The sequence below is a fragment of the Conger conger genome, chromosome 13 (genome assembly GCF_963514075.1).
Source record: "Conger conger chromosome 13, fConCon1.1, whole genome shotgun sequence".
Taxonomy (NCBI): domain Eukaryota; kingdom Metazoa; phylum Chordata; class Actinopteri; order Anguilliformes; family Congridae; genus Conger; species Conger conger.
The window spans coordinates 39,923,480-39,948,592 of record NC_083772.1 but is presented as its reverse complement, the minus strand read 5'-3'; the positions used below and the strand labels follow the sequence as shown (position 1 = coordinate 39,948,592).

General features: G+C 41.4%; 1 protein-coding gene across 1 annotated transcript in view; it reads left to right on the top strand.

The window, feature by feature from the left end:
• LOC133107566 (disks large homolog 2-like) overlaps positions 1-25,113 on the top strand; it is a 56,762-nt gene that overhangs the window by 12,858 nt on the left and 18,791 nt on the right. The gene's annotated exons all lie outside the window — the stretch shown is intronic.

The window sequence follows — 25,113 nt, the reverse complement described above, 5'->3', positions numbered from 1 at the left end:
AAAAATCTGTATATGCAGAATTATTTATTAAGAATGACAACACAGAAACTGGATATCAAGTACAGATGTTTGATCATTAAAGTCTTTAAAAAGAAAAACTACAGGTTGGCCAAGGAAGACAACTGCAGTTGATGACAGGTGAACCCGAAGAGTTGTGAAGAAAAACCCTAAAACAACGGTCGGTGACATTAACACCAGTCTCCAGACAGCAGGGGTGTTAATATACCACTACACACAGACGACTTTGATTGCAGAATTACAGAGGCTATATTTCAACAAGGACACCTCTCATCAGCCATAAGAATCAAAAGTACTGAAGTGATGGGAAGACAAGTGTGGAGATGGGAACAAAGAACTCATGATCCAGGGATTCCTCCAATCTCATTGGCCTGCGCTTCATCCTGCATCAGGACAATGACCCTGCCTAAGCAAACAAAGGATTGAACAATGGGACAAGTCTTGAACTGGCCAGATCAGTCACTTGATCAAGCATACATTTAATATGCAGAAGAGGTGACTTTCATTCATCCTTTTAAACGGTTTGCTAATGTTGGATTGGTAAATTTTAGTTTGCTCTCAATTTCGGCTTTCTGTCAGGCACCAGAACACTGAACCCAAGAGCAAGACCACAGTAGTAATGCAGATCAGGCAATTCGTAAACGAAAGTTCAGACAATAGTTGGGTATACGGGCAAACAGAAACAGAGATTATCCAGAGAGTGGTCGTGGTCACAGGCGAAGGGTCGAAAACACTAAGTAAAAAAACAAACAAAAGTCACTAAACGAAAGGGAGTCCAAATACTACAGATCAAATCAGAACAAACGGGAAATCCAAGCAGTCGGAAACAGAAGGAGATCAGACAAAAATAAACGCTGGCGAGTATGGCAAACGCGCATGAAAATCTGGCAACAAACTACACAAACAGAGGGGTTTTTATACACAGGTAACGAGAGGGAATAACAATCAGGTGTAGGAAACAATCAGGAAGTGGGAGATAACAGAAAGGAATAACAGGAAATTAATGAACTGACAAACAGACTACGGATTGCACAGCGGGTAAAAATAACCAAAGATGCTAAACACTTAGACAAAACAGATAACAGAAAACACAGAACCTGACAGCTTTCAAGGTATATGATAAGCTATTGATATTATTTCTACGCTGACAAGTGATTTCTTAATTTCTTTCGCTCAGTTTAACAAACTAATCTGACCAACTCCTCTACCAAGAAATAGCTCCAATAGCATGTGCACCTGGTCTTGATAGCCTGTCCTGAGTGGGACAGTAGCTGAGTTTGTCAGAACAGTGGCAGTGAATTTCCAAAGGAGATACAAAACAACTGGTAATGACAACAGATCATAGATGTGATGCAGCTATTGTTTAAATTATTAAAGCATTATTGCCCTGATTTTGAAGTTTGTCCCTTAACTTACTTTTGCACAGGGGCAGCCTGTAGCGTAGTGGTTAAGGTAAATGACTGGGCCATGCAAGGTCGGTGGTTCTAATCCCGGTGTAGCCACAATAAGATCCGCACAGCCGTTGGGCCCTTGAGCAAGGCCCTTAACCCTGCATTGCTCCAGGGGAGGATTGTCTCCTGCTTAGTCTAATCAACTATACGTCGCTCTGGATAAGAGCCAAATGAGAGTCTGCCAAATGCCAATAATGTAATGTAATGTAAATGTAATGTAATGAAAATGGGTGGACTCACCAATGTAAAGTTGTCAAACAAATAGTAAGACATGTACAGTATGCATGTAGAATAAAATAAAATAAAAGCTGATCGTCCGCACTTTTCCCTCTTGTTCATCTCTTGATCCCAAATCCAAACAACTTAAAATACATAGCAAAAGTGACTAATTTCACTCTACAGTTCCCACACTTGTTACCACACTTGGAGGGAGCTGTATAATTGAAAATCAGCAAAGCGTATGAATTCACGTACGACACAGTGATGATGACATCGTTGTAGTGACATCACGCACAAAGCCCCCCCCCCGCTGCTCCTCGCGGAGCACTGACCCGCACGCCTCCTCCCCTCACCCCCGTGGCCCACCTCCCCGCTCCCCCTCTCTCTCCCACTCCTCCTACTGTAGCCGGGCTCCTGTGTGGCTTTCTCATTTACACTGTAAAGCCACTAACCACCGTGTTACCATGGTAACAGGGAGGCTTGCACCAAAAATATATTCTGTAAAGTACCTCCGATACCTCCCACTGCATTACGCTCCACGCTTACATAACAAGTGTTCTCACTCAAATCCCTACATCGCGCGTGTATCAGTATTCCGTAAAGGTATTGATCCGCAGAACCTCAGCGGAATGTTCTTCTTGGGGGGGAAAAGGATTGCACTTCCATGTAATATGATAAAACGAACATTAAGAAAGGACGCAATACAAAAAGATAGGGACAATGACTGTGATATTTGCCTGTGACAGCATAGCACCTACTCACTTAACCTAATTAATAAGTCCCTGTCAACAAATAAATAATGGCTTCAACATAAAGAGCAAAGCCAAATACTTTTACAGTGATATTGTAGGATGCAAGATTCAGTCCCTCAATTTCTGATTACTCACAATTATTATAATTACGGCTGTCCGTTCATTATATACTGACTGTACTGTATGCTTACAGCTGCTCAAAAATGTAAATGCACTCAGTGAGCACTTTATTAGATAGACCTGTCCACCAGCTTGTTAATGCAAATATTTAATCAGCCAATCATGTAGCAGCAACTAAATGCATTGGAGCATGCAGAGCTCTAGCTGTTTTTCAGACCAAATGTCAGAATGGGGAAGAAATGTGATCCAAACAACTGGGATCTCCTGGGATTTTCATGCACAACAGTCTCTAGAGTTTGCAGACAATGGTGCAAAAAAACAAAAAACAGCCACTGAGTAGCAGTTCTGTGGGTGAAAACGCCTTGTTGATGAAAGAGGTCAGAGGAGAAGGGCCAGACTGGTCAAAGCTGACAGGAAGGTGACAGTAGGGCAAATAACCACACATTACAACAGTGGTATGCAGAAGAGCATCTCTGAACACACAGCGCATCAAACCCCTAAGTGGATAGGCTACAGCAGCGGAAATAACTGTAATAAATACCTAATAAAGTGCTCACTGAGTGTATATACTGTATATACTTATGTAATATAATGTTATGTAATGTAAGACACTACTGATTTGAGAGGTCATTCGAGATCACATCAAGTGAGCCCTGCTACTAAACTGGTTTGTTAAAGATGAGAGAGAGAAGTTCTACATCTCCTGTCAAGTCTTTTTTGTTAATACTTACATTTAAAAGTTCCAGACAGTTTCAGTTTTTAACAAACAATTAATCACAACAGAGCTAGACAGAAAGAGGTAGAGAGTTCAGGGACATGTTTACTTGAAGCACAAACTTTTCAAATCAAAGTAATCGCTTGTCTGCCCTGAACCCACTGCTACATTATTGGTTAAAGGATTTAAACATTGTGTTTGGAAACCCGCCACAGGGGTTATGTTTTGTTACGGAGTTTGGGTGATAATCCCTACTGACACAGCAAGGACCAAGGAACAATTAAAGGTCAAGAGCTCAGGTAATGAAAACAATGAGTCATGTGTAGTGGTAACTGAGTGAGAGATTGGGTGCGGTTTGAATGGCTGGTGTCATTCAGTTCTTGTTTTGCTGCAGTGTGGCAAAGTAAAAATGTTCTACCTAATATTTTATTAATTGCAGAAATATTAATTATTAGCATAAAGGAAGTGTAAGATGTAGATATATAACGTGCCATGTATGCGTTAGTAGTAGCAGCCTACTGGATAAATTGTCTCCAGCAGACTGAAACTGGAAATGAATATTACGTAACAGTTGCATAAAAAAGCTTCGCTTTTAAAAAGGCATGTGTGGCACGTGAAAATTACGCCCATAGCTCCGTCAAGCGCCAGAGCTCTTCCATATTCCCTTTGCGATTAATTCAGAATATGTTAAACGGTGCATGACGTGATTATGCAGGGTAATACGTTAAAATTGTACTCCCCCACCCCCACCCCCCCAAACAAAACAAAAAATCTTCGTCTTCCACGAGTGAAATGAATGCCACGGCAGAGATGGAGGGAAGAAACTCCTATCTACTCGGCGACTGAATTATCTGCCTGTTGAAGTCGTCAGGTGCAATGCTCAGCGCGGCAGTGAAGCGCCGCGTGCACGCCGTGCCTTTTGACCATGTCGCCTGCTAAAAGTCACAAAAACAGATATCTACACCACTGGAAACTGCCATAGAGAAGGCTCGCCTCGACCATTGGAAATACTTGCTCAGGGATAAATTTGTTGTTATTTCCCCCCTCCCAAGAAGCTCATCGGTGATCGCGGCCCCTATGCTGCTTGCTCTTGGCAATGTTTTTTGCATGCTACTGTGCACTGAGGACTAACGTAAAGGTAAGCCAAGGCGGTGTGTGTGAGAGTATGTGTGAGATTGTGTGTGTGTGTGTGTGTGTGTGTGTGTGCGTGCGTGACAGAGCGTGAAATTGTCAGCCTTAAAGCACGATGGGTAGTTACGGTGCGAATGTCATTTTTGACCCGTATTAAAGATCAAGTGCTTTGCTCTCATTGATTTGACAAATATTGCTGTAGTAGCCTTTAGGATATACGCGCTGTCACAAACTGCTTATTTGAATCGCAACTGTATCTTCAGATGCATTACCGGGGTGTGGATGTGAAATGATAGATTTCAGTTTGTTAAAAGTGGCAGGTTGGAAACAGGCTGGTTAATGTTAAATGAATTCAAGTGGAAGCCCATTATATCCCCTTTGTTGAACTAGCAGCCGCTGAGTGTGTTCTCCCAAGAGGTGCGCGCGGCGTGGCGACGAAAGCTTTCCCTCTCTTACGGCCGTCAGGGTTAACCGAGCGCCGCTGCCTTGGTCCGTCCTGCGGTCAGATGCAAGACCACTTTTCGCCTGAGAGCAGGCTCACAGATGGCCCCGAATGAGGAATGCGGCGCAATTATAATATTCGCGGCAGTGACAAGAGCAGTCCGTTCACAGCCAAGCAGACTGGGAATCATGTTTGTAATTCCCCTCCCGTTGATGTTGGCTGTAGCACTCATTACTTTTCCAACCTTAACGTCTGAAGCACCACTTTTTAATCTGCTGCATTCCGCACTTTTTAAAGAGTGTTTCCTGATAACTCGACTCCCTTTCTGCAGTTGAATATGATTAGCAAAGAAACGTGGGTGGTTATTCAAGTGAAGAATATACAGTCATTGGGGCAAGTGAACTGTGAAAATGATGGAGTGCAACTAACTATAGCATTTGCTCAATGCGATCCGACAACAGTTTAACAGGGTGTATTCTACTGCATCATGTAGGCTGTAGCCATATGTATATATCTACCAGTATATTTGTTTAATCTTTGTGCAAAATCTTGCTTCACTGCAATCTGCAAAGTTGCCAATGTGTGTATCTAGGCTCAGGAGAGATCTTTTCTCCTGATGGTAAAGACATTCTTTATTCTTCCTTCCAGTGAAGATCTGAATCAGTTTTACATGCTAGTGAAACAGAACATTTGGTGGGATGTAGCAGAACTGTCTGTGGCCATATGGGCCTCTCTTGTGGAAGTTCAGACATAAAGCTGTCATACACACACAGAATACACTGATTAATCTTTTCCTGTGGCCCATATAGGCATAAAGTTAGATAGCGATATACACTGCTGTATGGCTGATTACAGCGGTGTACGTCAATAGTACTTTTAATTCCCATCTCCTCCATGCATTTTCCAGTTTCAAATGGTTCATTCTGCTCACGCACTTAAAAAACATTGAAAATCAAAATCAATTCACACCGCAGGTTCATTCGGTTCCATCTGCCACCTTTTAGGCAGTGCAAACAGGTGACTCGAAAGGTGTGCTCTGTGCAAACAGGATTGTGTGCTTTCAGGGTTAGCAGAATCAATAAATTCCTCTTTTTGTGAATGTACTATTTTTCAAGTATTGTTAATTTTTGTTTTTTTGTAAACTGTAGCATTTTCTTGCCAGCCACCCTCCTCTTAAGAGTGAGCACCACAGCTGATCAACACTTATGTGCTATTGCTTTCAGTACAAGCCATGTAGAATCTACTACATGATAGCATTTCTGGCTAATGGCATAGCCTTTACTCAAACTAGAAGCTTGGGTCAGATTAAGTCCTGGACAAGAGCCATTAAAGAGGGCATTACATTACAATTATTTAGTTGAGCCTTTGTATCCAAAGCAACTTACAGTTAATTAGACTAAGCAGGGGACAGTACTCCCCGGAGCAATGCGTGGGCCTTGCTCCAACTGCTGCCCGGATCTTATCGTGGCTACACAGGGGCTTGAAACACCAACCTTCCGGGCCCCAGTCATGCAACTTAGCCACTAGGCTACATGCTGCCCCAAGTACAGCAGTCATTATTAACAGCCCACCGTTGGAATATTGTATATTTGGGCGTGCAGAGCAATTTCCTCTGGTGTGTAAAGGTCAAGTCTGGCAAAACGCCCTGCAGCCTGTTTGCCTTCTCCAGTAAAGGTGTCTGTGTGAATTAGCACACAATTCTCCTGCAATTGAGCAGTACTTAGACCTGCCTGAGAACCAAACAAATGACCAAGAAGCCAGTAGATATTCTGCCACTGATGAGGATGGTAATGAAGATGATTACGTTGGTGGTGATGATAATTTATTGATTGTGAAACCTTAGAGGTATAGACCTTATACGTTTCTTACTGTCATTTTTGACAAGAATGATACCACAGATAGAACCTTGTAATTCCTCGATTGGTTGATTGCATGAATTAATGTCATGTTTCTTGATCCCAAAGCACTTCAAGTGAAAGAGGAGGCTCATCTCAGCTAATGCCAATGTGTAGTATCCAGACAGTTTTAGTACCAGTGCTCACCACACATCAGCTAGAAGGTGGAAAGGCAGACAGTGATATCACAATTAAATGGTCAGGATGATTAGTTACGGAATCCTAGAGACAGCATTGGATTTGGCCAGTACACCAGGAAAACCCCTAATCTCTGTGATAAATTGAGTGGCAAAATGGTTAGCACCTTTGCTTTCAAGAAGAATGTTCCTCTCTGCGTGGAGTTTGCAGGTTCGCCCCATGTTTCTGTGGGTTTCTATTCCAGTTTCCTCTTCATCAAGGCATGAATATCAGGTTAGGTATACTCCTGCCATTGCCCTTGACCAAGGCACTGGCCTCAGAACTGGAGTTGGTCCCTGGGTGCTGCACTGTGGCTGCCCACTGATCCTAAGTAACTAAAATGGGTAAAATGCGGAAGACAGATTACCCCATGGGGTCAATAAAGTATAAACTTTTGACAGGCCTTTAATGGCTACAGCTGGTGAAGTTACCTGTTCTCCAAAAGCCTTGTACTGCGTCCACTGGTTTCATCATTTGGAAAGAAGACCACTCCCGTCTGGCCTACCTCCAACTTAGTTTTCCCTGGTGTTAGCCCATCCAAGTACTAACCAAGTCCAGCCCTGCTTAGCCTGCATGTTCTGCGACAGGAGGAGGAAACAGATGGGTGAGAACATCGAGATACAGTACTGTGCAAAAGTCTTAGGCAGCTGTATAACATTCTGTACAGATTTTGAAAGATTTGTTTCTTTCAGAAATAATTCAAGGAAAGGTCTTAAATAAACATACTATACATTGTATATTACATTTCAGTAATTTGGCAGAATAGTTCAAAACTGAATCAAATCAATATTATTTGTGACCACCATTTGGCGGTAAAACTGCATCACTTCTCTGAGATATAGAACTGCAGGACAGCGTTGGCTAAGACAATCAGCTCGGAGGTTGTTCCAAGCATGTTGGAGAATTTGCCAAAGTTCTTCTGCAGACTTTGGTTGGCTCCTTGCTTCTGATCTCAGACAGCGTTGAACAAGTTTTTATGTAAAAAGTAGTTAATTGCTTACAGTAATCCATCCATCCATCCATCCATTATCTTAACCCACTTATCCTAAACAGGGTCGTAGGGGGGCTGGAGCCTATCCCAGCATACATTGGGCGAAAGGCAGGAATACACCCTGGACAGGTTGCCAGTCCATTGCAGGGCACACACACTATTCACTCACACACTCATACCCACGGGCAATTTAGACTCTCCAATCAGCCTTACCTGCATGTCTTTGGACTGTGGGAGGAAACCGGAGTACCCGGAGGAAACCCACGCAAACACGGGGAGAACATGCAAACTCCACACAGAGAGGCCCTGGCCGACGGGGATTCAAACCCAGGATCTCCTTACTGTGAGGCGGCAGTGCTACCCACTGCACGCCTGCCGCCTGCTTGCAGTAATATGTTACTTTTTAAAATTAAATACAAAAATGTCTCTGTAAAATTAATTGTTTTGTAAAATGAATATTTGGAAATCTCAAATGTGTTCTTTTATACTAACACACACAATAAAAGAAACAAATATATAATAAAGTCTAGGGTGCCTAAGACTTCTGCACAGTACTGTATATGTATAAGAATTGAGAGGCAGCTTCCACTGGTTTGATAGGTTCCTATGGGAGCTGCTCAATGGTGCGAGAAGCCAATTTTTGGGGGATATCATGTTTTAATATGGGACTTTTTGGTACCTGGTCATGCACACTGGGTACGTAAACAGGAAGGGGTTAATAGGAATGCGAAACAAAAATCTTATATCTTCTTCTGTGCAGCACCCAGTCCCTGGAGGGTAATTAGTACAGTGCAAAACACATTTAGAAAAATACTGTCCGATAGTCCATAGTATAATTCTGCCACTGTAGTTTTGAATGTACTTCAATGGACACATTTCGTTTTTTGCACCTGAGGTAATAGGCTGCAATTCCTCCGATAACTACTGGAGTTTGCAAACTTCCAGGGGAATGCCAATCCCTAAATCTAAGAATAATTTCACCCACATGGAACACAGATCCAAATGGGATTTTTCACACTTTAAGCCTCACAGCACTACAAGATAGTTCTCCCAATGCCAGTGAACCGGAAGCCTCTGGCTTGTAGTTGGCAGGAACTAATTTTATGGTAATCCAAAGAAACCCAGATTGACCCAAATCCACCCATTGCGTTGAGGTCAGATTATGCAAATTGTGAGATAGGGATCACTGCTGTTCGATGCTTTAATAGGAACACACTTTCAGGTGTATTGACCAATTGGCATTTTATTAACTTTGTGAAGTTAACAAAAAATGAAGACTTAGAGCAAGGCAGAAGCTCTGGTTGTAAGAGAGTCAAACCTCTTATAGCATGCCCATGTCAACCCCTCTCCAAAGAAGGCAAAGTATACAGCAGGCTTGGCAAAGGCAACCAACATCAGCCCCCTTGGGTGTGTGTGAGTGAGGATGTCTCCATTGTCACAGATTCATAAATGCTAAAATAAAAAGGAACAATATTGGGAATGTATATTCAGAGAGCAACATTGAGAGTGTGTAGGCTCACGCTGTCGATCAGATTAATCAAACATGCGTTCTTGACTAATTTCAAGTGCTTTTTTTTTTATTTCTTCACAAAAAGATGTCAGTATTAATTTCTACAAAATGTACCGGAGATTAAATTAACTCAAGGGGGATAAACTTTGCTGTATTGGAGTTAAAATATATTACATTACAAAGGATTTTAATGCTGGACAATGTATTGTGTACAACCTTTGGTGATCAATGAACTAATAAACTACTACTTTTATTTTAGAGGCTATAAATCCATAAACTGTAGCCAGTTGTATTTTGAATGGCATACAGTACAGCATGTTGTTTTGGTTATCATCAACTGTCAGGGATGGGCTGTAGTTCTGATACATGTATTTGAAATACGGATTTGAAATACAAAATAGTATTTTGAAATTTACATTTTATGGTTTTATTTTAGGGAAAAATATATAAATATAAAAATATGTAATTTACCAAAATACCAAAAAATACTTTTCCCACCCATCCTTAAAGCTCTTGTCATTTGCCCCCTTTCCAACTGTGGGCCAAACCTAGAGCCTGAACTTAATTCCGGAGTTCCTGGGCCCTTTCCACTGTGCTGGGCTAGGCTTAAACAGGGCTCATTCTGGAACTCATGCCCCACTACAACCCCTCTCCAATGGCCAGGACCATGTCATTACGCAGCACTACGTCAACATTTTCAATGCCCAAAACACCTATCAGCTGTCTCTTTAACCCTTCACGGAATCTAGCTGTCACTCACTAATCAGCAAACTAGCTATTCTTGTCGCAAAACAGAAAACAGCTTTCAGTATCTCCACAGGATAAGGAGAAGCAAAGTAAAAAGCACAGCCTATCAGTTCCATTGTTATTGTTTTGGTTTTGAGATGTGAAAACGTGTCACTACTTCTTTGCCGTGGGTACAGCTGGGATACAGCAGCCTGGCTCACTCCCAGTGGAGATGTGACACAAGCTAAAGCCATAGCACTTTGGTTCCAGGCGTGAGTTCCTCGGCTTATGTTCCTGGGATTTTGCCCCACAGTGGATAGGAGGATAGGCATTCGGTTTACGGCCTGGGTTGTGCCATTTGGTATCATCCAGTGCACCAATCCAGAAACAACATCTTTATCTTCGTCATTGACATTTTTATCAAGCCTAAATTGCTCCTAAGTGGTGTACTTTGGGCTGCAAATTGAACGACTCAGACATTTAAAAGGAGTTTTTTTTTTTTTAACAATTACACACCATCGGTAATGTATTATTACTCTTTTGCCATACGGTACCTGACTACCATATGCTATGCTATGGTGGTATAATAGATTAAATACCATCATAGCATAGAGTGATCTGCAAAATTATGGAATCAGTACAGTGAAATCAGGCATTTGGATTTGAGATCAAAAGATTAATGTCAGACAAAACTACAGATCAGATTTTATTTCATGATATTTAAATGTATGTGTTTTACCATTTACAGAAAGACCTATTTTTATGTCCTCCATTTTGAGCTGTAAAAACATAAGGATGAACTTAAAAGTAAATTAAAGGAACAAAAGCCGAATATTTGGTAGCATAGCTCTTAAATGCAATAACTGTCAGTCCTACGACTCGTTGACATCACCAGGCCAGGCCTTCACTGCCCCCGCCTTCAGTGGATCTTTGTTTTGGGGGGTATCTGTCTTCAGTCTCCCCTTCAGCAGGTGAACTGTATCCAATGCTCATTTGGATTTAAATCAGGTGACTGACTTGGCCAGTCCAAAACTTTCCACCTTTTCCCACTGATGAATGCTTTGGTTGTGTGTGGGTTTGAGCGTAGTCTTGCTGCAGGACGAGGTGCCTGCCATCCTACTGCTTCCATCCTCCATTACATAATCTATAAAGACAAGTGAGCCTGTTCCAAAAGCCTCCATACATGCCCAAGCCATGACACACACCATCTCGTCCATATTATATACTGTAGATGAAGGCGGTGCTTTGGACGATTGGCCGTCCCTTCCTTTGCCCGCACTTTTGGTTTCGGTCATTTTGTTAAAGGGTTGTTTTTGTCTTATCTGTCCATAAAACTTGTTTCCAGATCTTCTGGCTTGTTTGAATTTTTTGTGTGCATTCTAATCTGGCATTTCGTTTATTGAGAGGTTTGCACCTTGCAGTTAGCCTCTGCTGTGCTGTTGAAGTCTTTTGTGAATGGTGGCTTATGATTCTTCCACCTCTGCACTCTGGAGACTGCTGGTGATGTCACTGACCTTTAGCGTTTGATTTCTGTTTGATTTGAGTCCACCAGTGGTTTCTTTCATGGTGGTGTATGTCTGCTGACTCCAAATGCAATCTCCACAGATGAAAACAAAGGCTAAATCCAAGATTAGACGCTCACTCACTGCTCTTTTATGTGTGAACAGCAAAAGGAAACACCTAAGCAACAGTTAACACCTGTCACTCATCTGTGAACTCGCTTTTGCGGAGCAGAAAATGGGGGGACTCACCACAGAAATAACTGTTTCTGTAAAATGGTAAAATATATACACATCTAAATACCATGCCATTAAAGCTGATTGCCTATTGATCTCGAATACAAATGCTGTAAGTTTACAGCAAAAATAACGGCTGCACGGATCATATCGTGGCTACACTGGGGGTCGGACAACCAGCCTTGTGTGTCCCAGTCACATACCTTAACCACTACGCTACAGACATTTTGATGTATTTCCACCCATCCCTGGCAACAGGTTAATAAAAAATATTTGTTCATTTCCCTGCATTTAAGAGCATAATTAGCAGGGCCAGCCAAACGATAAAAACTGAAACAATTAACAAGGAGCCTGTCTATGAGACAAAACAGCAGAAATCTAGAAATAATTTAGTCATGACGTTCTGACCCATGACACAAGCCATTTCTTTTCATTCTGAAAGGCGTGAATGCAAATGTAGGCCTGTTTTATTTCCAGGTGAACTGAACCGGGAGCTCAGATTGGTGTGCATAATTTCCTCCAAAACTTCAGAGTTGTCATTGATCCCCAGCGCTAAGGTGCAATTTGGTCCCCATTCTCTCCCGCTCTAATTAATTCTGGAATAAGAACGATTAAACTCCACATTAATTTTCACTTTGTTCAGCCTTCTGGCTGACAGTGAGCGGACTGGGGTTACCTATGGGAATCGATGCTTGTGATCTGTATCTTAAAGTGATACCACCCACAGATGTATTAGCGATGCTTTGAGAGGTCGGATAAGAAGATCCTTTGTGAAGTCTGCATTCAATTCTGTTCTTTTTATGTTATGAGCATATTACTGGCTTTCAGTGACCTGCATATATTTTAGCATGAATTATTTCCAAGGCTTCCTCTCCGAGGGAGATTGGAGACCTGATTAAATAACTTGAAAGACACACTTGCTCAATAGAGAATGACAGGCATATCATTCACAAATAATGTTTTGAGTTCACAGGGACAAAAATAACATTAAGAAGCACGGCCAATTTGAAAACAATTTGCGCATGGATTATGATCCAAGAAAGTTCTTTTATCTTTTGAAGTGTGTTAGAATTTGGAAAGTGACAGTTGTGGATTAAACAGAATATGGTAACGATGGCAGGCATTCAATTAGAATTTGTTTGTGTCAATCAAATTTAGAATTTGCTCACAAAGCTTAGCGTTCTACTCGGAACAAAGACACAATTATCTTGCGACGAAAAGGGGCCGAATGTCTTGCGCGGGGACAAACCTCAGAGACTGTGAAGTATTTGCATATGGACGTTTGATTTTAGGACCATTGTCGTTTCTCTCTCTTCTCGTATTTTATTAACTTTTCCGTCGTTTTTGCTTAGAGCGGCATTTGAAAACGAGGAATAAACGCCAAAACACCACACCAGAATAATATTGGGAACTCTGCCAAATGGAACCGCTGCTGTTACCTTACCCACACTAAACACTTACTGCTGGATTTATTTGTCTATCAATCGTGAACCAGTTTCAGCTCCAAACAGAAACGTACAGCGCCTATGCGTTATTACACCTGGACTCAAATTGAGCACAAATAAACGTAATTGTGCGAGCCTGTCTCTGTTTGAAAATATCTCCCCAGACCCTAGCATACTTTAATGCTATCCTGTAGCGAACAGTGGTAGGCAGGTGTACTGTGTATTGAGTGTGAGAAAATGCAAGAATACGAGCATATCACTTGGGCCTGGCAATTGTTGATGGGATTGTTTCTTAAACAAAAGCTGTTGTGCACAATTAAGAGTTTTGTAGTTACAGTATATAGAGAGCACTGGGGATTACTTACTTGTCTGTATGGAAGTGAGGATCTAACACTGTTGTGAGTGCCTGGTTTTCAATTAAACTGTTAATTGTGTTTTCTAAAACACTGCACAGTACATTTTCTTTTGCAATGTAATGCACGTTCAGCAAAACCACAGTAAAACTCGAAAGAGATTATCAGACTGGCACTAATAAGATAACAACAATCTCAACAGGGAAATGGGATTTATTTGAACTATGTGACTGAGGGATTTGACAATTATATTCCCATTTTGACATTGGAAAAGGTTGTGGTTAAGTAATAAAAAAAAAGAAAAAGTATTTTGACAAAAGCTAAAGTATATTACTTGGGCAATGCTCCAATGATTCTGGTGAATGGCTTGGTTCTACCACCCACAGTGAAAAATCATTTTGAGTTTACATGTTTCAGTATCAGTGAATTCAGTTTTCTAACAAGTTCCCAAGGGCTTCTGTTATCACTATCTCCCCGAAATGCTTGTGTAACATTCTATGCACTTGGGTTTGTATAGACAAAGCATCCATTTTATTGCTACTTTCATTTGTTTGTCTCTTCAGAGTAGTCAACGAGGTCTGAGTTCCTATCTCTGTGGTCACTTCTGGCACTTGGTACTGTACTTCCCTCTCGAGTCTTTCAGTGCACTTGTCCCTGGTTAAGGTAATGCACGTTGTTGTACGTTGCTGTGGATAAAAGCATCTGCCAAACTCCTGTAATGTCATTTCCTTGGGTATTACAGTATGCCAAGAGAGGGAATGTGAAAGAAGAGAACAGCTGTGATAAAAAGAGCCATAAAGTTCTGAGATTTGATATAGGGGGCCATTACTGTCACACATGGCTTATAAGTTTCTCTTACAGTAATAGATGAGTGGCAGAACACTGGGAATTTCAAAAATCACCATATTACCTGGTGAATAGATACCATTAACTTATATTACTGTGCTGCATAATGTCACATACTGCAGCTATATTGTACTATGTAAAACATCACCTTGTAGATAATTGTTGCACTAGCATGCATGAGCCACACAAGACTTGTCATGTACTTAATTTTACCTCCTGCAGTCATGAGGTGGACAGTGTTCCATGGTGAAACAGTAACAAGCTAACCAAGAAACAGGAATTAAAGCTGCACCAACACACGGGTGCAATCAAGCGCATACACCCACACGTGCACACGCACGCATAAACACACACACGCGCGCGCACACATGCGCACAAACACACGTGCTTGTTCACAGACGCACACTCTCAATAATGGTTGCAGAATAATTTAATCAGAAAAGAAAAAACTCACTGTGTCATATATTATTTCATTTAATGATTAGTTAAATAGGTGGCACGGATGGTGCAGTGGGTAGCACTGCCGCCTCACAGCAAGGAGGTCCTGGGTTCGAATCTCCGTCGGCTGGGGCCTCTCTGTGCAGAGTTTGCATGTTCTCCCCGTGTTTGCGTGGGTTTCCTCCGGGTACTCCGGTTTCCTCCCACAGTCCAAAGACAGTGAGTGAATGGTGTGTGTGCCCTGCAATGGACTGGCGACCTGTCCAGGGTGTATTCCTGCCTTTCCGCCCAATGTATGCTGGGATAGGCTCCAGCCCCCCTGCGACCCTGTTCAGGATAAGCGGGTTAAGATAATGGATGGATGAATGGATGGATGGATTAATGAAATCATTAAAAAATAGGGATATAAACTTCATTATTATTACTGTTAAATATAAATCCAAGGTATAAATATATAAATATAATTCCACAGGTATTTACAGCTTGGCAGATAGTCAAGGAGAAGGACAATCAACATTTTGGCAACTGAAAATAGTAGTCACACATAGTGAATGTGGAAGTGTGAAAATGTTACAGCAATAGAAGTGATTAATGCAGAACTTGGGCTGGAATGATTCCTTAATATGACTCAAGAGGAAGGTGCCGTCGGTGTCGTTGTGAATTCAGCTGGATTCCTTTGTTCCCGTGAATCAGCGTGGAGGCCACATAGATTTCTAAACTCTCCCAGCTATTGTTGGGAAATGCTCTTCTGCTGTTTTTTTTTCATTTCTGAAATTCCACCAGAGCGAAAGCCTTATGCAAACACAAGTATGTGAGGATGATATCAAGAAAAGCTCAATGAAAGCTAACATCCTTGATACATTCAATTGGTGCAAAAAAAGAAAGATATGTAATATCATTAGCTACCCTTTTTTAAGCGAGACTTTTGCGCAAAGCCGGACATTCATACAAACATGCATTCCAAAAAAAATTACACTCCTAGACCTGGCAGTTTAGATGTGGCAGGTGTTCCTGGGAAATCCAACATTTCGAGCTTTCGCTCTCATTCCAGTGAATTAATGAATGAACAAGTGGTACACTCGACAGCTTCTGGATTCTCTTATCCTCCTTCATCTCTGTGAACATTAAAAAACATTTGGACCCTTATCTGTAATTTTTTTGCTCTTATAGTACTGTTGACTGATGTCCAATTTTAAATTGAAATCCACATTACCCATTACGTTATTTACACATGCTTGCCTGCTTAGAGAGAAGGTAGTGTCTGATGCATAGTTGATCCATACAGTAGGCCAGACTGGGGTTGGTTGGCACCCTTTACCCTCTTTGCCGTATTTCTCTGGCGTAATTTGTGTAATAATATCCTAACCGGTATCAAATGAAGGGTTAAGGTCTAAGCTATAAATATTTATGTGTAATATCCATAAATGTTTCCTAAAATTAGGTGCCTAATGATTAAAGTCATGTCAGGCACTTGTGCCAACCAGCCCCAACACGGGGTTGGTTGGCACGCGTTACAGGGATGCCTGGCACAATGTTAAAAAGCTGTAGCAGCAAAGAATTAAGCAACCAATAGAAACAGGTTTCTACGTTTAATTCAAATAAGAATAAAATGACACAGATATTGAATGGGCTAAATATACATATAATGAATATATAATACGTATATAAAATTTATAATAACTATAATGTAAAACAGTTGAAAGCAAACAGCTAATTTTTAATGAGTTGATCAGTAGAAATGGCATACCTATCTTTCTCCCTTTCTCTCTCCTCAGTGTGTGTGTGTGTGTGTGCCTGTGTTTTTTGTGTCTGACATCATTTTATGAGGCAATTACTGTAAAGACCATTTTTTTTACTTTTGATACTACAAAACTTAAATGTTTACCTTAGAAAAAGACATTTTGTGTGTGACCTTCAAAGGACCAGAAAATAGCTGTGTACCAACCAACCCCGTGTGCCAACCAGCCCCGGTACCACTCTCTACACCACTGTGTGACATTAGGCTATAAGGGGGATAGAGAACTTGTTTTTCTTCTCGATGATCAAAAGACCGTGTGAATGTGCAATGCAGTTCAACAAAGAATGTTCATTAGACAGCAAGTGGCAAACCTATAGTTGTTTCAACACTGTATGCTACACGTGTTTTTTTCTTTTTTTTTCTGTGTGGGCAGTTGTGCAGCTTTGATGTCCCTCGCATAGCACAAAACTACCTAATCATTTGCTCGGTTAGATCCGTCGTTACATTTCTGTACTGTTCATGTCTTGGGTGTTGTATTACACTGGGCCCGGCTTCTCCCTGGGGAGTTTTTCTTCACCATCGGTTGAGCGTTTCTCTTCCCACTGTGGAGTTTATTTTTCGCTCAATTGCTCACCTTTTGGGGGCTTTCCCCCCCAAATTCCACTGCCTCTGTGCAGTAGTGTCACTAGAAAACAAATAACGTTGTGTTGAACTTAACTGAAAACTCATTGTTCCCTTTTTACCCATCAGCAATGAATGTCTCACTACACACATGAGGCAGAGGCCATGTATGCATTTTGCATTGCTGTGCTTGTCTGCTCCTCGTTATATATTGCTTGCACATTGTTTAAATAAATTGCAAGAATAGTGGTGTTATAAATTGCGTTCCTTCATGGAATTCTTTGAGCATGTTGAGAAATGTACTTGGCAGCTGCCAGAAGCTGCCACAATCGATCGTATCAAAGGTGTTTTCAAGGTCGATAAAGGTGATATAGTACATATCCCTGTCTTGAATGCTGTATACACAAGCACAGCGGATGTAATCTAGCTACCAGTTGTGCAGTTGACTCTTCTGAAGACGTGTTGAGTGGTAGTACGCACACACACACACACACACACACACACACCCTGGGCTACTATCATCTTCTGTTCCCTAGAACTGGGTTAGATGCAGTGTTAAGAGAGGTATAACCTGCAAGGATTTTGCATGAAATGTAATAGTTCAACAGAAAGGGTACACTGAGTGGGTGTTAGCCGCGTTTGCATGCTAATCTGACCCACCCACTGGGATGTATCTTTTACTTTATCTATAATAGCCTCTTTTATTTGGTAAAGTGCGGTTTGAATAACAGATAACCTGCACCTGCGTCCATGCCGTACTGCTGTGTGATTACGAAGCAACAGAGCAGAGAGGGCAGTGAAATGGCAGGAGAGGAGGAGAGTTAAACGGATGGACGGAGAGAATGTGAGACAGACTGTGAAAATGTATAAGAGGTCAACTTCAGCAAACAGCAAGAGCAGAGGAACATGGAGACCGAGTGGGAGACAGAGCGCAGAGGAACATGGAGAGTGAGTGAGAGAGGAGGAGAGAGAGAGCAAGTGAGAGAGAGAGTAGAGGAATATTGAGAGTGAGTGAGAAAGAGAGAGAGAGTAGAGGAACATGGAGAGCGAGTGAGAGAGGAGGAGAGAGAGAGTAGAGGAACACGGAGAATGAGTGAGAGAGGAGGAGAGAGAGCAGAGGAACATTGAGAGCGAGTGAGAGAGAGAACAGAGGAATATGGAGACTGAGTGAGAGAGAGAGCAAGTGAGAGAGAGAGTAGAGGAATATTGAGAACGAGTGAAAGAGAGTGAGAGAGTAGAGGAACATGGAGAGCAAGTGAGAGGAGGAGAGAGTGTGTGAGTAGAGGAATATTGAGAGCGAGTGAAAGAGAGAGAGAGTAGAGGAACATGGAGAGCAAGTGAGAGGAGGAGAGAGTGTGAGAGAGAGTAGAGGAATATTTAGAGCGAGTGAGAGAGAGAGTAGAGGAATATTTAGAGCGAGTGAGAGAGAGAGTGAGAGAGAGAGAAAGAGAGAGAGAGCAGAGGAACATGGAGAGCAAGTGAGAGGAGGAGAGAGTGTGAGAGAGAGTAGAGGAATATTGAGAGCGAGTGAAAGAGAGAGAGTAGAGGAATATTTAGAGCGAGTGAGAGAGAGAGTAAGAGAGAGAGAGAGAGAGAGAGAGAGAGCAGAGGCACATGGGGAGCGATTGAGTGGGGCTCCATGGTAGGCTCGGTGAGCCCGCGGCACATCGGCCCGGCTCTGGGACTGGAGCGCTGAAGCTCTGGCTGTGGGAGGTACAGTGCAGCCGCTATCTCTGGAGCTTCTGCGGCGGTCTGGACATGATGTCTCCCATCGGCAGCCATGACAGCTGCCTCTCCCCACTGCTGTGCCACTGCAAGGCAGGCTGCTCCAACAGGACCCTGTCCCTGATGTTTGGGTGCAAGGTAGGAGGGGTGCTCCAACAGGACCCTGTCCCTGATGTTTGGGTGCAAGGTAGGAGGGGTGCTCCAACAGGACCCTGTCCCTGATGTTTGGGTGCTAGGTAGGAGAGCTGCTCATTCTGGAACCTTCTGTTATAGGGTGTATGTAGCAAAGCTCAAAGGCATTGGAGATGATGTAACAAGCTGATTGCTGATTGTTTTTCGGAATTAGGCACTCATGTCTGGGGGGGGGGGGGGGGGGTACTTTTGTCTGGAATAGTGAGTCATACTACGTGGAATAACTGCTCCGTTGTAATATCCATTTAGTCAGTCAGATCAATGATTGTTTTCTCTGTAATGGGCTTCATGAGAGAGATTTTATTTAGGAAATGATTGAGTCTGATTGGTGTAATTAGTGGGGCCTTAATTGTTGAAATGCAGCCAGCTGGTCACTGAAACTTCTGGAACAGTTCAAATACAAAGTCAGTGGAAAGCCTACAGTGTTTATTGTGTTAAATTAGGTTAAAGGAGTAAGTTTGTATTGAACACTGGTTTTAACCCTCATATTATGTCTGGGGTTCATTCAGTGTTTAATCTCTTAAAAACCAGTTAATCTTTGATTACTTTGATACTGGATGATTTAAAAAAAATTTGGGGGGTGGGATTAAATAATATACATGGTATAAACATAATGCTTTGTTTTCAGAAGTCTTGTACCAACTTTGCATGTGTTGTATGGGCTTATTTTGACCCTCTGTAACTTTATAAAATGTCAGAAAATATACGACCATTTTTATCTCCTGAGGGCCTGAGGTGGAGCCTCCTCTTTAACTCTCCCTCACACTGAGAAGATGATGTAGTCTTTGTGTATGATACTTTCACTTCCTGTACCTCAGGCTCTAAAATGAAATTTTTCATATTTATGGATAAAACGGTAGTCATTTGGAAGACAATAAGAAGGTGACACACTATTGGCGTTTATTTAAACTGCTGGGGTCAAATTGACCCCAACATAAAAGCGGTCATTAACTCTTAACATAACAGAAATCAAACTATCAAGAAATCGGTTGTAAGAAGGACCAGGACTGGTGTTTGGTAACCACTCAGAAGTAAGGTCACAGTGGAGGTAACCTTTTGTTCTTCAAGGATCAAATTTCTCAAATGGTTAGGGGTCCAAATTCATGTTGCTGTAGGGTACCCCCCCAGCAACAAGCATTTGTGCCTTTTTAGGCACTTTTTATATCTTCATTATGACTGCTTTAGATGACAATGGCAGGGTACAGTGCGATTAAATATGTATTTATTTCCTGTGACAAGTGGCGCTGGTGTAAGTCGGTCAGAGACCCTGATGCTACGCTGCTCTCTCTCCTCCCCGGACCGTGCCAGATGCCCACAGGAGAGCAGTGTCATCAGTGAGAGACGAGTGCCTCCTACGCTAACCGCTAGCTCTCCTGCTATTCTGTTTAGCCTGCAGCAGGGAAAGCAGTCACTGATTCTGTGACTCACGACTGCAAATACAATGTGAAGTTATTACATCTTACAAAACAAGGCATCTACCAAACAAACATACAAACCGTCATGTGTGCTACTGAGAATCTTACGATTATTATTATTGGTCACGCTATACAATATGGTCACATGAATCGACATTAACTAATGTAGTTGTTAATGGGAATTAATTATGTACAAATGCCTTCAAGCATGAAATTAGCTATTCATTAGTTTACATATTTGTTGACTACTAACTGATCTATTAGTTACATGAATATTTATACATTATTAAACCATGGGATAAACTTCAGATTAGTTAACTATTAACAAATACATTACTGTTTTCTTTTCATTCCAATAAGAAATTGTAGTTGTGTTAGTTGTGTTATAATCGTAGTGTACTCATGTAGTTGTTAACATGAATTAATGATGCACAAATACATGAACACAACTGTGCATTGAACTTCCCAATAGTTAGTACACGCTCAGAAATAAAGTGACAGTGGGGGTACATTTTGTTTTGCAAGGATCACATTTAAAAGAGTACAGTATTGTTATCTTTGGGAACACAATTAGCATGACAACATAATTAGTACAAAAAAGGTATAAATGAATGATATATTGCTGGCTAGGGGTAAAATTGTATGTACCTATACAGTAGGGTACAAGCATTTGTACCTTTTTAGGCGCTTTTCGTAACTTTATTTCGTAGAGTGTAGTTGGTTAACAACTATATCAGTTACTGTAATGCCATTTCATGTATCCTCAATGTAATTTTTCCTGAATCTTTTAAAGGGCAGGGAAGGCAGGGGAACCGCGCTGTACAGATTTCCGAGCACGCTGGAATTAGGCTAAATTAGAGGAAGGGCTTAAGAATAGCTGTGAATGGGGGGAGAGGAGGGATATCCTGTAATAATGCAGGCAGTGATTACTATCATCGAGTCCTCACTGTCTGAGCCGGGCTCCTCTGCATTGTGTGCGCCCGGAGAGAGCAGCGTTTCTCTGGGCAACCAGGCCTGAGGTGGAGCCTCCTCTTTAACTCTCCCTCACGCTGAGAAGATGATGTAGTCTTTCTTTCTCCGTTTTATTATCGACTCTCTCTCTCACTCTACCTCTCTCTCTCCCTCTCTCTCTACCTCTACCTCTCCCCCCCTCTCTCTCTCCCTCTCTCAATTTTGTTTTCAAAGTCAAATTGCTTTATTGGCATGACAAAATTTGTATTTGTATTGCCAAAGCATGGCAAGGATGTTAAACATGTTAAACAGAGGAAAATGACAAGGTGATATTATGACATATAAACAGGGTAATAATTAACAGGATAATAATGATATTCATATATATACACGCAGTTGCAATTACATATCTTTAGTATCATGAGGAATTTTTATGAACATTCAAAATGATGAACTATCGCTATGTACTTTCTGTGTCTCAGGGAAATAAAATTATGAAGTTATTGCCTAGTAGCAACAATACTGCCTAAAGCATAGTGTTGTGTTGTGCTGGCAAATTAAGTTTCTGAAAATCCCGGTTTTTTGAGATGCAATATTTTCACTAGACTGCACAAGTCAGTGATGTGTTAGTCCACTAGCATGTGTGCTACCCTGTCATCATTCTCGATGTCGACACGTTTGGCCAAAGCCTATTTGGAGAGTCCGTTCTCTGTTAGTAGCCATGGTCCAAAATGGTGCCACCCTTCAGTCTGGAACATTTTACTTACTCTATTTTGCTGCTGTATTTGAAAATGCATATTTATATTTATAGCACTAAAAAGTATACACACAGTGCATTTGATGGGGTAAATAGTTACACCATTCATGAGACAATTTAATGTCAGCAATATGTTCTTTTAGGGATTTTTTTTTTCTGGAACCTTCTGACCACCAGAACTCAAAAGACCACAGTTTATCAAAACCCAGTCCCAGGTAGGCAGTTGCAGAGGAAGCCTTCACTTGGAGAAAGCCCTGCTAAGCTTTGTTTGTACAGCAAGAGAGACAACTGGAAGAACAGTCAAACTAGACACTTGTGATGGGTCTGTGCTGTGACATTGTTGATGTCTTAATTAATAGAATGGGCTGCACAAATATTTCAATTGCTCATCTGTTCTCAGAAAGTAGGAACACATGGTAAATGAGGGGACTAGGGAGATTTGATTTTGTATCTTCTTTTGTGGTTCTCATTAACTACACTGATTTCTAGGGTATTATATAGGAAGTATTTGGAAGCAGTTTTATGGTGCCATGTGAGGTTAAGGAGTAGTATTTAATAGTTTGGCTTTTGTGGGAAAGAAATCTCATAAATCTGAAATGTATTTGATTTATTTATTCATTTACTCATTTATTTATGATATTGTGTTTCTTAACATTGTTTCTTAAATTCAGTTTTAAAATAATCAAGACCTGAAGATTGTTATTATTTTTAGTTATGAAATAAGTTGCATTTGAAAAGTTCAGTTATCACATTCAGCCATGCAGTGTGTCTCCCTTGTGATTCCCCATTGTTGGATGTAATTCTGTTTTGTTGACAAGTGAATACGCATTATCACATTGTAATATTCTACATGAGCTGACTGCTCTTTGGCGTTGTAAGTTGTGCTGTGCTGCTGTCCCTATTACAGAAAGACTGCCCTCTTGTGGCTCACCCTGTGTTTTTGTTTCTACCTGTGTTCAGTGTAATCGACCAACTCTCAGAGTTGGGAAATGACAGCTTTTATTGTATGCTACTTTTTCTTTTGTTGTTTGTCTGGAGTTTCTGGGTTAAGTTTGGTTATGCAATGATTGTGTGTGTGTGTGTGTGTGTGTGTGTGTGTGTGTGTACTTACCTATGCTTATGTACGAGTGTGCATGTACATACACTCACCAAGCACTTTATTAGGCATTTTTTATTACACACTTTATTAGACTTCTACTGCTGTAGCCTGTGCACTTAGAGTTATGATGCATTGTGTGTTCAGAGATGCTCCTCTGGATACCACTGTTGTAATGTGTGGTTATTTGCGTTACTGTCACCTTCCTGTCAGCTTCGACCAGTCTGGCCCTTCTCCCCTGACCACTCTCATTAACAAGGCGTTTCTGTCTGTAGAACTGCTGCTATTAGTTTTTTGGGGTTTTTTTTGCACCATTCTTTGCAAACTCTAGAGACTAGTGTGTGTGAAAATCAGCAGATCAGCAGTTTCTGAGATACTCAAACCACCCTGTCTGGCACCAACAATCATTCCACAGTCAAAGTCACTTAGGTCACATGTTTTCCCCATTCTGATGGTTGATGTGAACATTAACTGAAGCTTCTGACCCGTATCTACATGATTGTATTCATTGCACTGCTGCCGCACAATTGGCTGTTTATACAATTGCATGAATAAGTAGGTGTAATAAAGTAAAAATGTTCCTAATAAAGTGCTTGGTGAGTGTGTGTTTGTGTGTGTGTACGTATGTGCGTATGTCTGTGTGTGTGTACTTACCTATGTGTATGTGCGAGTGTGCATGTATATCTGTTTGTGTGTGTATGCATGTATGTATGTGTGTGTGTACATATGTATGTGTACGTACGTATATGTGTGCACGCTCGCGTGTATACATACGTATGTGTATGTACGTATGTGTGTTTGTGTGTATGTACGTACAGTCAGGTCCATAAATATTGGGACATCGACACAATTCTCCTCTTTTTGGCTCTATACACCACCACAATGGATTTGAAATGAAACGAACAAGATATGTTTAACTGCAGACTTTCAGCTTTAATTTGAGGGTATTTACATCCAAATTAGGCGAACGGTGTAGGAATTACAACAGTTTATATATGTGCCTCCCACTTTTTAAGGGACCAAAAATAATGGGACAATTGGCTGCTCAGCTGTTCCATGGCCAGGTGTGTGTTATTCCCTCATTATCTCATTGACAAGGAGCAGATAAAAGGTCTAGAGTTCATTTCAAGTGTGCTATTTGCATTTGGAATCTGTTGCTGTCAACTCTCAATATGAGATCCAAAGAGCTGTCACTATCAGTGAAGCAAGCCATCATTAGGCTGAAAAATCAAAACAAACCCATCAGAGAGATAGCAAAAACATTAGGTGTGGCCAAATCAACTGTTTGGAACATTCTTAAAAAGAAAGAACGCACCGGTGAGCTCAGCAACACCAAAAGACCCGGAAGACCACGGAAAACAACTGTGGTGGATGACAGAAGAATTCTTTCCCTGGTGAAGAAAACCCCCTTCACAACAGTTGGCCAGATCAAGAACACTCTCCGGCAGGTAGGTGTATGTGTGTCAAAGTCAACAATCAAGAGAAGACTTCACCAGAGTGGATACGGAGGGTTCACCACAAGATGTAAACCATTGGTGAGCCTCAAAAACAGGAAGACCAGATTAGAGTTTGCCAAACAACATCTAAAAAAGCCTTTACAGTTCTGGAACAACATCCTATGGACAGATGAGACAAAGATCAACTTGTACCAGA